Below are 13264 nucleotides of genomic sequence, written 5' to 3'. Positions count from 1 at the left end.
CTTGTCTACTTATTATTATTACATTATACTTACAAAAGAACAAATATATATAAATCTAGAAACTCTAGTGGTAGGGAATGGTCGTCTTAGCCAGTCTTAGCGACGAAGAAAATAACTCGCTTTGTGACCGCAAGACTCGCTGCCATCGGTCAGTGTACTATGTGGTGGGACAAGGACGGAAATAGTAATTAGTAAATTCAAAATCGTGAGTGTCAGATAGGCAATAATTGAAGTTCCAAATGAGGAAAGGAATAATAAATAACTTTGTAAAGAATAGAACGTTGGAAATCTTTTTATTTGTTTCTTTATAAGGACAAATCACTGACCGAGCGGTACTGAGGGAATAAAAATTCTGCGTGAAGCATATATGTAATATTGCAATCTTCTTTTTAGATTGCTAAATGAACAATATAGACAACAGGATTTTTGTTTTACAATAGCTAGTTATTTCGACCAAGCTCTTTTTCTTCCTTTATTTTGAATCTAATTATAATAAAACAATAAGAAATAATTTACTTTGTGAGATATAATATGTTATTCTATGGAAGAGAAATATCTCTCTTCGAATACAAACGATATCAATATAAATTATTTCTCATAACGAGAAACATATCTAGAGTTTCATTGTACATACATTGTTAATTCTAACGGACACCGGATCATAAAAAAAACGGAAAGCCAATTATAAGAATGCGCAAATTAATAAATTGACAATTTATATATTCTTAACTTACAATATTTAAAGATGACGCGTGATTCGGTATGAGAACGGTCGACTTGTATTAGTTCAGATTCTCACCTCATGTACATGCCTCGGTTTTATAAGATTAATTAGAAAGTTGAAGGCTATGAGTAAAGGAATATGAAGTAAATAATAACCCGTTTCGAAAATCCATACCCAGTAAGCAAGAAACACCAAGAAACATTTTAACTATACATTACTAGCAACGTTTTAACATTAATGCAATGTAGTTGAAATGTTTCTTGACGTTTCTTGCTTACTGGATAGTTAATTTACAAGTCACAATATTTACATAAATCTACTAAAATACTTTTCTCAGCACATGTTATTTTCAAAAATGTACTTGAATTAAAAGCAATTAAAAGATTGTTGTCATGTGTTAATAAATTCTTCCTCGTTAAAACAACCATCCCTCCCACCACCAAAATCAGTCTGAGTTTCCAGACCTGTGTGTAAGACCATGATATAAAGTATAGTGTCAATTGATTAACATTTCTAATTTGCCAACAAGTAACACACGATAAATCAGTTATCTTAACTTAAAATTTAGAGTAGACTTTCTGAAATATGTGAAAAATGTTACAATTAACATTTTATTTTTTACTGTGCACAAACAGAAATTATATGTACATGAGAAAAAATATATGTCATCATAGACATATTTTATGTATATAGGATTTATTTATATTTTTATATAAAACATTTTTCACTGAAGATGCAAAATATGATGCGCAATGTGAAGCAATTAAAAATGTTTGTAGGAAGACAGTTCATTTTCAAAGTTAATTACTTACGAAGCAAACATTCAATTCGCAAAGAAATCGTCGCCTAAAATTAAAACAATATATGAGAATTATGCGCCATCTTGTGTAAAGGGCGACTGTAATGTCTGTTAAGTTAGCACCCCCCTCCCCACAAAAAATCGGAATAACACATACACAGAAATTAAGTGCTTTTTATGTGCTAATTATGTGCTCTATTCACGCTTTTTGTGCCCGAGCGGTTTTGCAAGAAATCACAATTGAAAGTGGGAGTGCTGGCTTAACGTAAGCTAGCACCCTTACTCATTAAAATTACATATAAAATAAAAAACTCAATATGATAGAATTATGTGCTTTTTATGTGTTTTCAAATGCCTCAAACAAAATTAGTATATCTGTAATAGTTTAAAAGATATACACAAAAAAGATCTATATACTACTGATATAAGAGTAAAGTATCAGTTAAAATACAGAAAGCAAAATAATTCTTGTTTTAAAATGTTTCTCGATTAATGTGTTCTCGAAATATGCACAATGAAATTTTCATGCTCATCCCGTTCCACCGACCCGAACGTGAGCACCCCATACGTACAAGAGTAAAGTACCAGTTCAAATATAGATAGCAAATTGGTTTTAGTCTTAAAATGTTCCTTAATTTATGTGCTTTCAAAATATGTAGAATAAAAGTTTTGTGCTTATTATTCCCTTCAGCTGACAAATCTCCTTGAAAGTGAACGCCCCATGTGTACAAGAGTAAAGTACCAGTTAAAATACAGATAGCAAATTAGTTTTAGTCTTAAAATGTTCCTTAATTTATAAGCTTTTAGAATATGTAGAATAAAAGTTTTGTGCTTATCCCTTTTAGCTGACAAACCGCCTTGAAAGTGAGAACCCCATGCGTACAAGAGTAAAGTACCAGTTAAAATACAGATAGCGAATTGGTTTTAGTCTTAAAATGTTCCTTAATTTATGTGCTTTCAAAATATGTAGAATAAAAGTTTTGTGCTTATTCCCTTCAGCTGACAAATCTCCTTGAAAGTGAGCGCCCCATGTGTACAAGAGTAAAGTACCAGTTAAAATACAGATAGCAAATTAGTTTTAGTCTTAAAATGTTCCTTAATTTGTGCTTTCAAAATATGTAGAATAAAAGTTTTGTGCTTATCCCCTTCAGCCGACAAACCGTCTTGAAAGTGAGCACCTCATACGTACAAGAGTAAAGTACCAGTGCACGGAAATCTCATTGTGCATATTTTAAAAGCACATAAATTAAGGAACATTTTAAGACTAAAACCAATTCGCTATCTGTATTTTAACTGGTACTTTACTTTTGTACGCATAGGGTGCTCACCTTCAAGGCAGTTTGTCGGCTGAAGCAGGGGATAAGCACAAAATTATTATTTTACATATTTTGAAAGCACATAAATTAAGGAACATTTTAAGACTAAAACCAATTCGCTATCTGTATTTTAACTGGTACTTTACTCTTGTACGTATGGGGTGCTCACTTTCAAGGAGATTTGTCGGCTGAAGGGAATAAGCACAAAACTTTTATTCTACATATTTTGAAAGCACATAAATTAAGGAATATTTTTAGACTAAAACCAATTTGCTATCTGTATTTTAACTGGTACTTTACTCTTGTACGTATGGGGTACTCACTTTCAAGGAGGTTTGTCGGCTGAAGGGGATAAGCACAAAACTTTTATTCTACATATTTTGAAAGCACATAAATTAAGGAACATTTTAAGACTTAAACCAATTTGCTATCTGTATTTTAACTGGTACTTTACTCTTGTACGTATGGGGTGCTGATGTTCGGGTCGGTAGAAGGGGATGAGCACGAAAATTTCATTGTGCATATTTCGAGAACACATTAATCGAAAAACATTTTAAAACAAGAATTATTTTGCTTTCTCTATTTTAACTGATACTTTACTCTTATATGAGTAGTATATAGATCTTTTTTTATGTATATCTTTTAAATTTAAACTATTACAGATAGACTAATTTCGTTTGAGGTATTTGAAAGAACATAAAAAGTACATAATTCTAGCATATTGAGTTTTTTATTTTATATGTAATTTTAATGAGTGAGGGTGCTAGCTTACGTTAAGCCAGCACCCCTACTTTCAATTGCGATTTCCCGCAAAACCGCTCGAGCACAAATCGTGAATAGAGCACATAATTAGCACATAAAGAACACTTAATTTCTGTATATGTGCGTTATTGCGATTTTTTGTGGGGAGGAGGAGGTGCTAACTTCACAGACATCAAATATTGCATAGTTTGTCAGCTCCATTAAATTGTACAGATCCAAAACTTAAAAATATAAATGGACATTGGGTATGTAGTTATTACGATACAATAAAAATATATATCTATGATTCACTAAATAAAAAAGAATTGCACGAACATCACGAGGTATTCTTGAGAAAATTATTTCCAACATACGACTTTGAAAAACATCCTGCCGAATTTCCTACTGTGCAATATCAACTAAACTATAATGATTGCCGAGTTTTTGCTTTAGCTTTTGCGATTTTATTATTGTTTAATATTAAACCTGACGAAGTTAGATATGATCATAGAGTAATGCGTTCACATTTGTTGAAAATTTTCGAATCGAATCAAGATTCACAAAGTGATGCTCAGACATTAGCAGCTTCTATTAGCAGTAATAAGAGATAGAGAGGCTAAAACGACTGCTCTACGTATAAATAGACATTTATCTCAGAAAGATTCCTGTAAAAACATTAATAATACAGGAAATAATTGCGCTAAGAAACGTTGTCGAGAGGACTCGTCAGAAAATGATTGTGCTAAAAAACGGCGTCGATGTCAGAATTCAGAAAACAATTGCGTTAATAATACTAAAATTAATCGCGCTAAGAAACGTTGTCGAGAGGAACAAGACTCGTCAGAAAATGATTGTGCTAAAAAACGACGTTGATATCAGGATTCAGAAGACAATCGTGCTAAAAGACGACGTCCGTATAAAGACAACTTAGCAAATAATCGCCTTAATAAGTGAAAATATTATCTTATACATTCTCAGCAAGAACGAGATAGACAAAGAAAATATTCTGATCGTAAATGGCTTAATTTATTTTGATCGTAAATGGCTTTATAATAAACAATATTATAAGAAAAAGATAGTAAAAAATGGTTGTGTTAAAAGACGTCGTCAGTACGAAGACAACTTACAAAAGTATCGTCTTAATAAGCGAAAACATTATCTTATACATTCTCAGCAAAAACTAGATAGACAAAGAAAATATTCTGATCGTAAATGGCTTTATAATAAGCGATATTATGAGAGAACAAATTCTAAATACATACCTGCAAACAAAAATTGCGATATTGCCAAAAATATTACTAGAAAATATGCAAAGTTTTGGTCACGAAATTACATACAATTTCTTATTCCTGTGGCAATATTGAAGACATTGAAAACAAACTTAATATTAAAAATCCTACTAAAAGACGATTAGAAGCCGAAAGAATCTCACGTTGGTGTGTGTGCGTATTCGAGATAGTTTTGTCAGCAAGATCTCTAAAATATTAGCTTTACTTAAAAAGAAATCAGAAGTGTGCTTGACTCTTGTCGATGAATGCTCTATAAATGACGATAAAATACGTGCATTATGTGGCACATTGCGACATACAGCTTCATCCAAAAATTATTTTATTGACACATATCGTAACATTACTCCATCACAACTGTTGGTAATTAACCAGAGAAAGGTAAAACTATGAATGTATTATCTTTGCAACAGGCACGAGCCAAAAAATTATGGTTATGCAATGCTTTGTGTAAAATTGATGATGATGATGATCCGTTGAAGATGATTCTAATCGATCTTTATGAAAAATTTCTCAAAACGATATGTACCTGTACTTTAAAGAAAATACCACAATTGTTAAAAAATATTCACACATGTACGATAAAGAATTCGGATAGAAAGGGTCACACACATGCTTGTTACATTGATGCAACTCTTTGCAAAGCTCTGTTTCTTCCTGTTGTATTATTATCATCTCATTTTCCAATGGTGAGATATATTAAACGTTTAATTTATCAAATGATAAGTTTATACGACAAAATGTTAAATCTGGAGAAGGCTTTAACTTCTGTTGATTTCGACACATTAAACGAAATTATAATTTCGGCACAACAAAAAGCATATATGTACAAACATCAGCAGAATCTTACTACTTTGAGTGAAGATAAAATCATGTCTTGCTTTAAAGACGCATTTAAGGGGACTAGGCAGTCAAAAATGTAGTAAAAAAACTTTTCTTTGCAACTCGGTTGTAAAGAAATGTAAGCAAATACAGATGTATCCTTTTACCCAATGTTTATTGCTATCATATAGGTTGAAAAAAAGTTGGCATTAGAATAGTTAGGTAATATAATTTTGTGAAGGAGAAATTAAAGATTTCACATCTTTCTTTGAAATATATGTCACTTCAGTTAAGTTAGGTAATATAATTTTGTGAAGAAGAAATAAAGCTGCCATTTAAGTTGGATTTTTGAATTTATAAAATACATTGCGTGTACTTGGCGCTTTTTTTTACCTTTTTTGAAAAAGGTAATAAAATAAATACTTTAGTACTCGAAGTACAAAATGATATTGCAATAAATATTATGATGGGAAATAAACTTCTTAGGATACTTTACAGGAAACTTAGACAAACTGCGTGGTAGCTCCTTGGATTCATCCGAAAAAAGTTTCATACTCTTTACACAATTTGAATGACTTTTTATTTTTAAGAAAATATGACGCGAGTTTTTCTCTCCGTTAGATTGCACATAAACAGGGATTACCTCCCGAGATACTCCTTTGTGCTTCAAATTACTCTTATAAGAAGTCTTTCTTCTTATATTGATGCAAATAACATTGAAACAAATTAATTTTTATTATTAAAAATATTATTATTTAATAATATTATTAAAAAAATAAAAAATTCTTGTTCTACAGAGAATAATGTATAAGGTGTCTATTTTTAAAAACATTAATTTTTACTAAAATTAACTTCTTAACTTTTTTATTAACAAATTATACTTTTATAATGGAATATTTGTGTACATGGGCAATTCCACGTCAAACCGGACGACAAATAATATAACCTTGTATTTTAAATTAAATAAAACTTTTTTTACACAAAATATATATAAAATAAAAAGATACATATTTCTTTTGTTCGTTCAAAATATTTTTTTCCAGAAATTATAAGCAATACAATTTTCGAAAAATAAAGGACACGTTTAGTTTAAAATTTAATATCTTTGTACTTATCGTAGAAAAATTTTCAAAAAAGCATTTTAAAGCTAAGGATCGAGACAATCTTTTTATAATAGTTATTTGTGTAACAAGTGCTGTAAGTTGGAAATTGGACGTGCGGAGTGGACGCACGAGCCGGAGGAGAGTGCGATCACCCGCACGTCTAATTTTCAACTAAACACACGTGTTACACACCCTATTTTATATTACAAGTGCGTGGAAAGTGGCACATTACGCGCGTGACACGCGTGTGATGTACAAATATTTTAAGTTACAAGAAGTGCAAAATTCAATTGTTATAAGCAATTAAAATGTTTAATAATTTTTTTCCTCAAAAAGTACATTTCTTTTAATTTTTAAAATAATGCTATTTTATTCTTTATTTTATTATAAAAGTACATATTTTTTATTCTATAGAGAAACAATAAATTCTACTTCTTATGTATTTTTAATGACAGGCGTCGGCGCCGCGCCGTGTTCGTGTCTCTAGCTCGACCAATAGCATCCCACGTCGATTTCTTCGTAAATCTCTTGTAGGAAGAATGTACAGTATGATTGGCATATAATGTTGAATATAAGCGATATACAGAGTGTGGCATTTTAGATGCCCCAGACAAATATCTCAAAAAATATAGATCATATGAAAAAACATTTTAGATAAAAGTTGTAAGATATTAAGGGGGACAAATAATGGTAAAACCAATTTTCGAAAATACAGATAAATTATATAATCGCACTATATGCTCTGCGACGATCGCAAGAAGTATTTAAAAATTAAATGTACAAAAATTATAGATTATAGTGTAATTTTTTAGAGGAAATGACAGACAAGTTCTGCCAATATTCATAGTAGCTTCCATGAGTTTAGTTTCAGACAGTTATAAAAATAAACTTTTACAACAAACTTCACAGAAAGCTGTTTTACAAACTGTATTATTTTAGTAACTGTGGCTAGAAAAAGTATCATAGAAGATATATTTCTAAACGAATTCTTGAAAGAGACACACGGTTACGGAAATAAATATCAAGAATTTACTGACGATGATTTCGCCGAACAATTATTTCAAACAAAGGAATAACACTATCGTCCGAAGAAAGTCAAATTATGAAAAAGAAAAGTATAATAAAATAAAATTGTTTAAATTAAAGATAACAAATTGGTATATAAATATTTCGTTTTTATTAGACATTAACTTCTTTTACAACCGAATTTACCACATAATTTTTACAAATAAAGTAAGTTAGTAAGTATCCTTTCTAAAAAAAGGCATGTTAAATCGATACTCGCATCTCTCGAAGTCTTCTCGAAAGTCTCGAATTGCTTTGTTGGCTCTTTTCCGCGATGCTGATTGATTCTGTTGCTGCGCTAACTTCGTGAGCGGCTGTCATAGCATATTTTGACAGTTGTGTGTAATATTAAAGCTAAATAGCGCGCGCGAAGCGCGCGTCTGTGATGTCTAGTAAAAATATAAAAAATAAACATAAGTAAAAAGTAAATTAATTTGTCCGAAACTAGTAAACAAAAACTATTCAGATTACACTGAAAAAAAGGTTTGGTTATAATAACCTAAGGCTTGGTGAAATAGCTTCAACTAAAGGGTTTAGTGATTATGACGAAATATTTGGTTAATGTTAACAAATTTGGTTAATGTTAACAAATTCGGTTAACATTAACCAAATATTTCGTCATAATCACTAAACCCTTTAGTTGAAGCTATTTCACCAAGCCTTAGGTTATTCTAACCAAACTTTTTTTCAGTGTATCAGACTATGTATATAGACTATGTATGTATAGACTATGTATACATACTAGTCGTATGTATAGACGGACACATGCGGATATCTGTTTTTCCAATGATTAACCAGTTGATTGCTTATATGACAGTTTATGAGACAAAACTCTTGCAGTTTAGAACATTGTTCGAAAATAACAGAATATTTATCAAGATAATTCTTTCCGGAATTCCAAATAAATCAAAAAAATTACTTAGAGATTTTATTACCTCTTCCGCGTTAGTAGTTTTAGTTGCATAAAACCAAGTAAATTTGGTGAAAGCATCCACCATCACCAAGATATAATATACTTGTATTTGTATGCGGCGGTTTCCAACGGCCCGAAATGATCAATGTGCAGGGTGTGAAATGGTACAGCCACTTTCTCGACGATCTCTAACTCTTCCTCGGGTTTCCCCCCCGCCAACGAAAAACTTAAACACTTAACGCAGTTTTCGATATATTGTTTAACACGCAATTTAAGACATGGAAACCAATAGTGATCTGTAAGGCCGTGTATCGTTTTATCTATACCGACGTGTCCCATTTCATCGTGATAGATGCGTATATAACGTTATTGATCATATTTTCAGGAACAACGAATAAGTTTTTATCTACACTCTTACGAAAAACCAAGCCTTCCATCAACACGAAGCACTTATGCTCCCTACTGGTTTCCAGTTTTTCCGCTATTTCTTTGATTCTAGGGTCAGCCAACTGTTTGTACATTAATTCGTCCTCTATCGAGATTATATTTACATTCGCGATAAAACGATTCAGGCAATCCACGTGCGTCATTTTACCCGATGCCCTGTGTATTAACTCGAATTTATAATTTTGTAGAGTTAAACTCCACCGCGCTATTCTCGGATTTATGTTGATCTTCTTCATAGCTAACACTAACGAATTACAATCAGTTACGATTCGGAAGTTAACACCTTGCAAATACACGTGAAAACGCTCGACAGCCCTAACAACCGCCAATGTCTCCAGTTCATAACTGTGGTAATTCTTTTCGACGTCCGTGGTAGCACGACTGAAATACGCTATCGGGCCCAGACGGCCTTAGCCGCCTTAGCTAGCCTTAGGTTGCCTTTGCAGCAAAATCGCACCGAAACCGTGGCTACTAGCATCCGTATGCAGTTCTGTTTCCGCCGAGGGACTATATATACATAATACAGGCGACGTCACCAATTCCTCCTTAAGACCCCGAAATGCTTGTACGCATTGCTCGTCAAACGCGAATGACACATCTTTTTTAAGCAGCGCCTGCAGCGGACTAGCCTTCAACGCATAATCTTGAATTTTATCATCAGTTTCTATTCTATCGACTTTCATATTATCTACCTCCGCAAAAGTCTCCAATAAATTACGTTGATCGCTCAAACTCAGATCTTTATCTAAACTTTCGACAATAACATCGCGGGGTTCTCTATTTTCAACTATGTTTATAGACAACAGATCCTGCGCGAACTGCTCAAGGTCGTCAACAAGTTCAAACGCGAAACTGCCTTTATGATATGTTAACTTTAGACCAGAATTATTAATAAACTCTCGCCCAATAATGACGTCGTAGCGCATCGTTTTGTCGGCAACTACTAAAAGAGCAATGTCGAACCATGTATCCCTTATGCTGTCAAGCGTAATCTGATCGTACACTTTACCAAAAATCAATATGGGCGACTCGTTGATTCCCTTATAATCACTTTCTTTTTTAACCTTGAGCAACTCGCGATTATCAAATAATTTCTCATATACCGATTTTTTAATCAAGAGACACGGTAGTGTCTCGCGCCAAGTACACGCGGAGCGAGACCGACCGTGACTCTTTTACGCGACGCGACGGGTTGCGAGTACCCGAGATGTTGAGATCTCGATAACGAGTGAACGAATCAAGTTCTAAGTAGGCTTGATCGATAGCTTGGGGTCCAATTAGGGGGGGGGGTTTCTCTTATAATATTCCGCTCCGTGCCCTACGAGCGGAGATATTGCGACGCAAAGTCCAAATGTGAAAATTTTTTATTAAGATACTTCTTCTACTTCTAACGCCGATGTCTTATATGATGACGTCATAATCAGAAACGTTACTTTCACTTTTTCGACGCTGGCGGCGCAGGTATCGCCAGTTTCGATATCGCGCGCGTATTTCGAAATTAGGTCGATAGACTTATCGGTCAGGAGGAAGATTTCTATTTAGGTAAATTAGGTATATACTTATATAATATATATTGAGTCAATTGTTTCATGTTTATCTGGAGAGATTTCGGCTGTTTTCCAGCAAGGTGACACGGTGCGACACTGTGCGACACACTCGAACACTGTGTATGAGTGTTTGTTGGAACGCAAAACTCGACCATTGTGGACACATTTATATTTTCGCAAGGATTTTTCACCAGAATAATTTTAAAGCAGTAAATAAGTTATGTTTAATGTGAAAGCAGTAAAAAGGTTATGTTTAAACAAATAAAATAAATAAAAAACTAATGCTGATATAAAAGATTGGCAACAATGCCTACAGAACACACTCGAACTCTACACCGATGCTGTGTCGAGATGTGCTTCGCTGTGTCGTTGTTGGAAAGCACTGTGTCTGACACTGTGCCACGCAGTGTCGCCTGTGTTCCTTGCTGGAAAGCACCCATTAATACACGTAGACACCGAAAACTACGGAGCGCACTATGTGGACCTCGTCATCGGCAACGTGGGACACCTAGACATCGAATTCAACGTATTATTACACCTGGACACCGAAAACTATAGAGCGCACTATCTGGAACCCGTCATGGGCAACCTGGAACACGTGGACATCGAATTCAAGGTATTAATACACTTGGATACCGAAAACTATGAAGCGCACTATGTGGACCTCGTCATCGGCAACCTGGGACACCTAGACATCGAATTCAAGCTTGATTCATAAGAATCGACTTAAAAATTCCCTAGCGGCAGAATTAAAATTGTCATGACATAATAAAAATTCGCTGAATTAAAATTATGTCTAGACATAATAAAAATTGGACGAATTAAAATTATGTCTAGACATAATAAAAATTGGATGAATTAAAATTATGTCTTGACATAATAAAAATTGGATGAATTAAAATTATGTCTGACAAAAATAATTCCGCATTTTTATTATGTGTATACACATAATTTTAATTCATACAATTTTTATTATGTGTACACATAATTTGTTTTCGAATGAACGTAAAACGTATTTGTTATAATATCCATTATTGAAAATCGATATGCGCGACAAAAGCTCTTGTATATCATTAATTATGTTATTATTTATTATATATATTTCTATCCATATATTTTCAGTACTATTGTTACATTAGAAAAATTATTGGCATTTAGGATACGAATCTTTTTCTGTTAGTTTGTAAGTTTCATGATTAAAAAGATCATGTCGTATTATTAACATATACCTAAGATTTATAGAATCGTTATTAATTTTATTATATATCTCAATTGCGCGAATCTCAAATATGTTTTGTAAAAATTATGCACAATATTCCTATGCAAGGATACTTGTTTAATTATTTCTTTCTATTGCATTTAAGTATAGAAAAATATACAATTTCTATGTGTTTGCACTTTATATTTAATGAGCAGGCAATTAAATATATATGATTCAATTTGCATCTATGTCTCTTTATTGACTGACATAGTTATATACTTTTAAATCTTTTTCTTTTCTAAAATTCAATCAATTGAATAGCAAAAACTACGTTATCATATTATATATTTTTGGTACGTAGTGTGCAAATGTATTTTGAAATAAAGATTATATATTTTTTACTGAATTATTTACACACACGTGCGGTTTCAGAGAATCATTTATCGCCAACTCAAATATGTTTCCTACTCAATTGTTAAAATATGAAAGATAATTTTATCTAGTTGTGACATTCGCTCGAATTCCCGAAATAATTTTCAAGGATGTGAGTTACGAATATATATATATATATATATATATATATATATATATATATATATATATATATATGTTATAGTCAAAGCCCGAAACGCAGGCATTCCTAGGATTGACTAGTCAATCCTGGGGAACGACCAAGCGTCTTGGTCAAAGCCCGAAATAAGTTTTGCGTTTCGGCTTTTAACTAGTCAATCCTAGGAATAACTAATACGGCTGGTTAAAGTTAGAAACTAAAGAAAAATCACTTCGGCATTTGACTAGTCAATCCTAGAAATAACTAATGCGGCTGGTCAAAGTTAGAAACTAAAGAAAAATCACTTCGGACTTTGACCAGTCAATCCTAGGTGTGGCTTAATTTGGACTGTGTGACTGTTAACAAATAAAATCAAGATTTTTTTTTACTAAATTAAGTTCTTATTGTTATTAATGCCCCGCGACGCGAGATATTAAACGTTAAAGTTGACAGGTATCAGGTTATGATTCCTGTTATACCGACGAGCTGTAGCGACTACGGCGACTACTGGCGACTACGAACATGCCCTGTGGCCACATGCGCATGCTCAGTGGCCGCACGCGCATGCAAAACTGCGTCAATTTTAAATGAATCAATCGTGCAGAATAACCAAGCATCTCGATTCAAGCAGTTAGGTCTCACGCTGGGAGTTTCATTAGTTTGATTATGCGTGGGAAGCACACACACACACACACAACGGGGGGGTGCGAAAATCTTGATTTTATTTGTTAACAGTCACACAGTCCGAAT

This window comes from Temnothorax longispinosus, chromosome 6 (assembly GCF_030848805.1).
Source record: "Temnothorax longispinosus isolate EJ_2023e chromosome 6, Tlon_JGU_v1, whole genome shotgun sequence".
In the NCBI taxonomy this organism is placed as follows: Eukaryota; Metazoa; Arthropoda; class Insecta; order Hymenoptera; family Formicidae; genus Temnothorax; species Temnothorax longispinosus.
Note: the sequence above shows the minus strand (reverse complement) of the source record.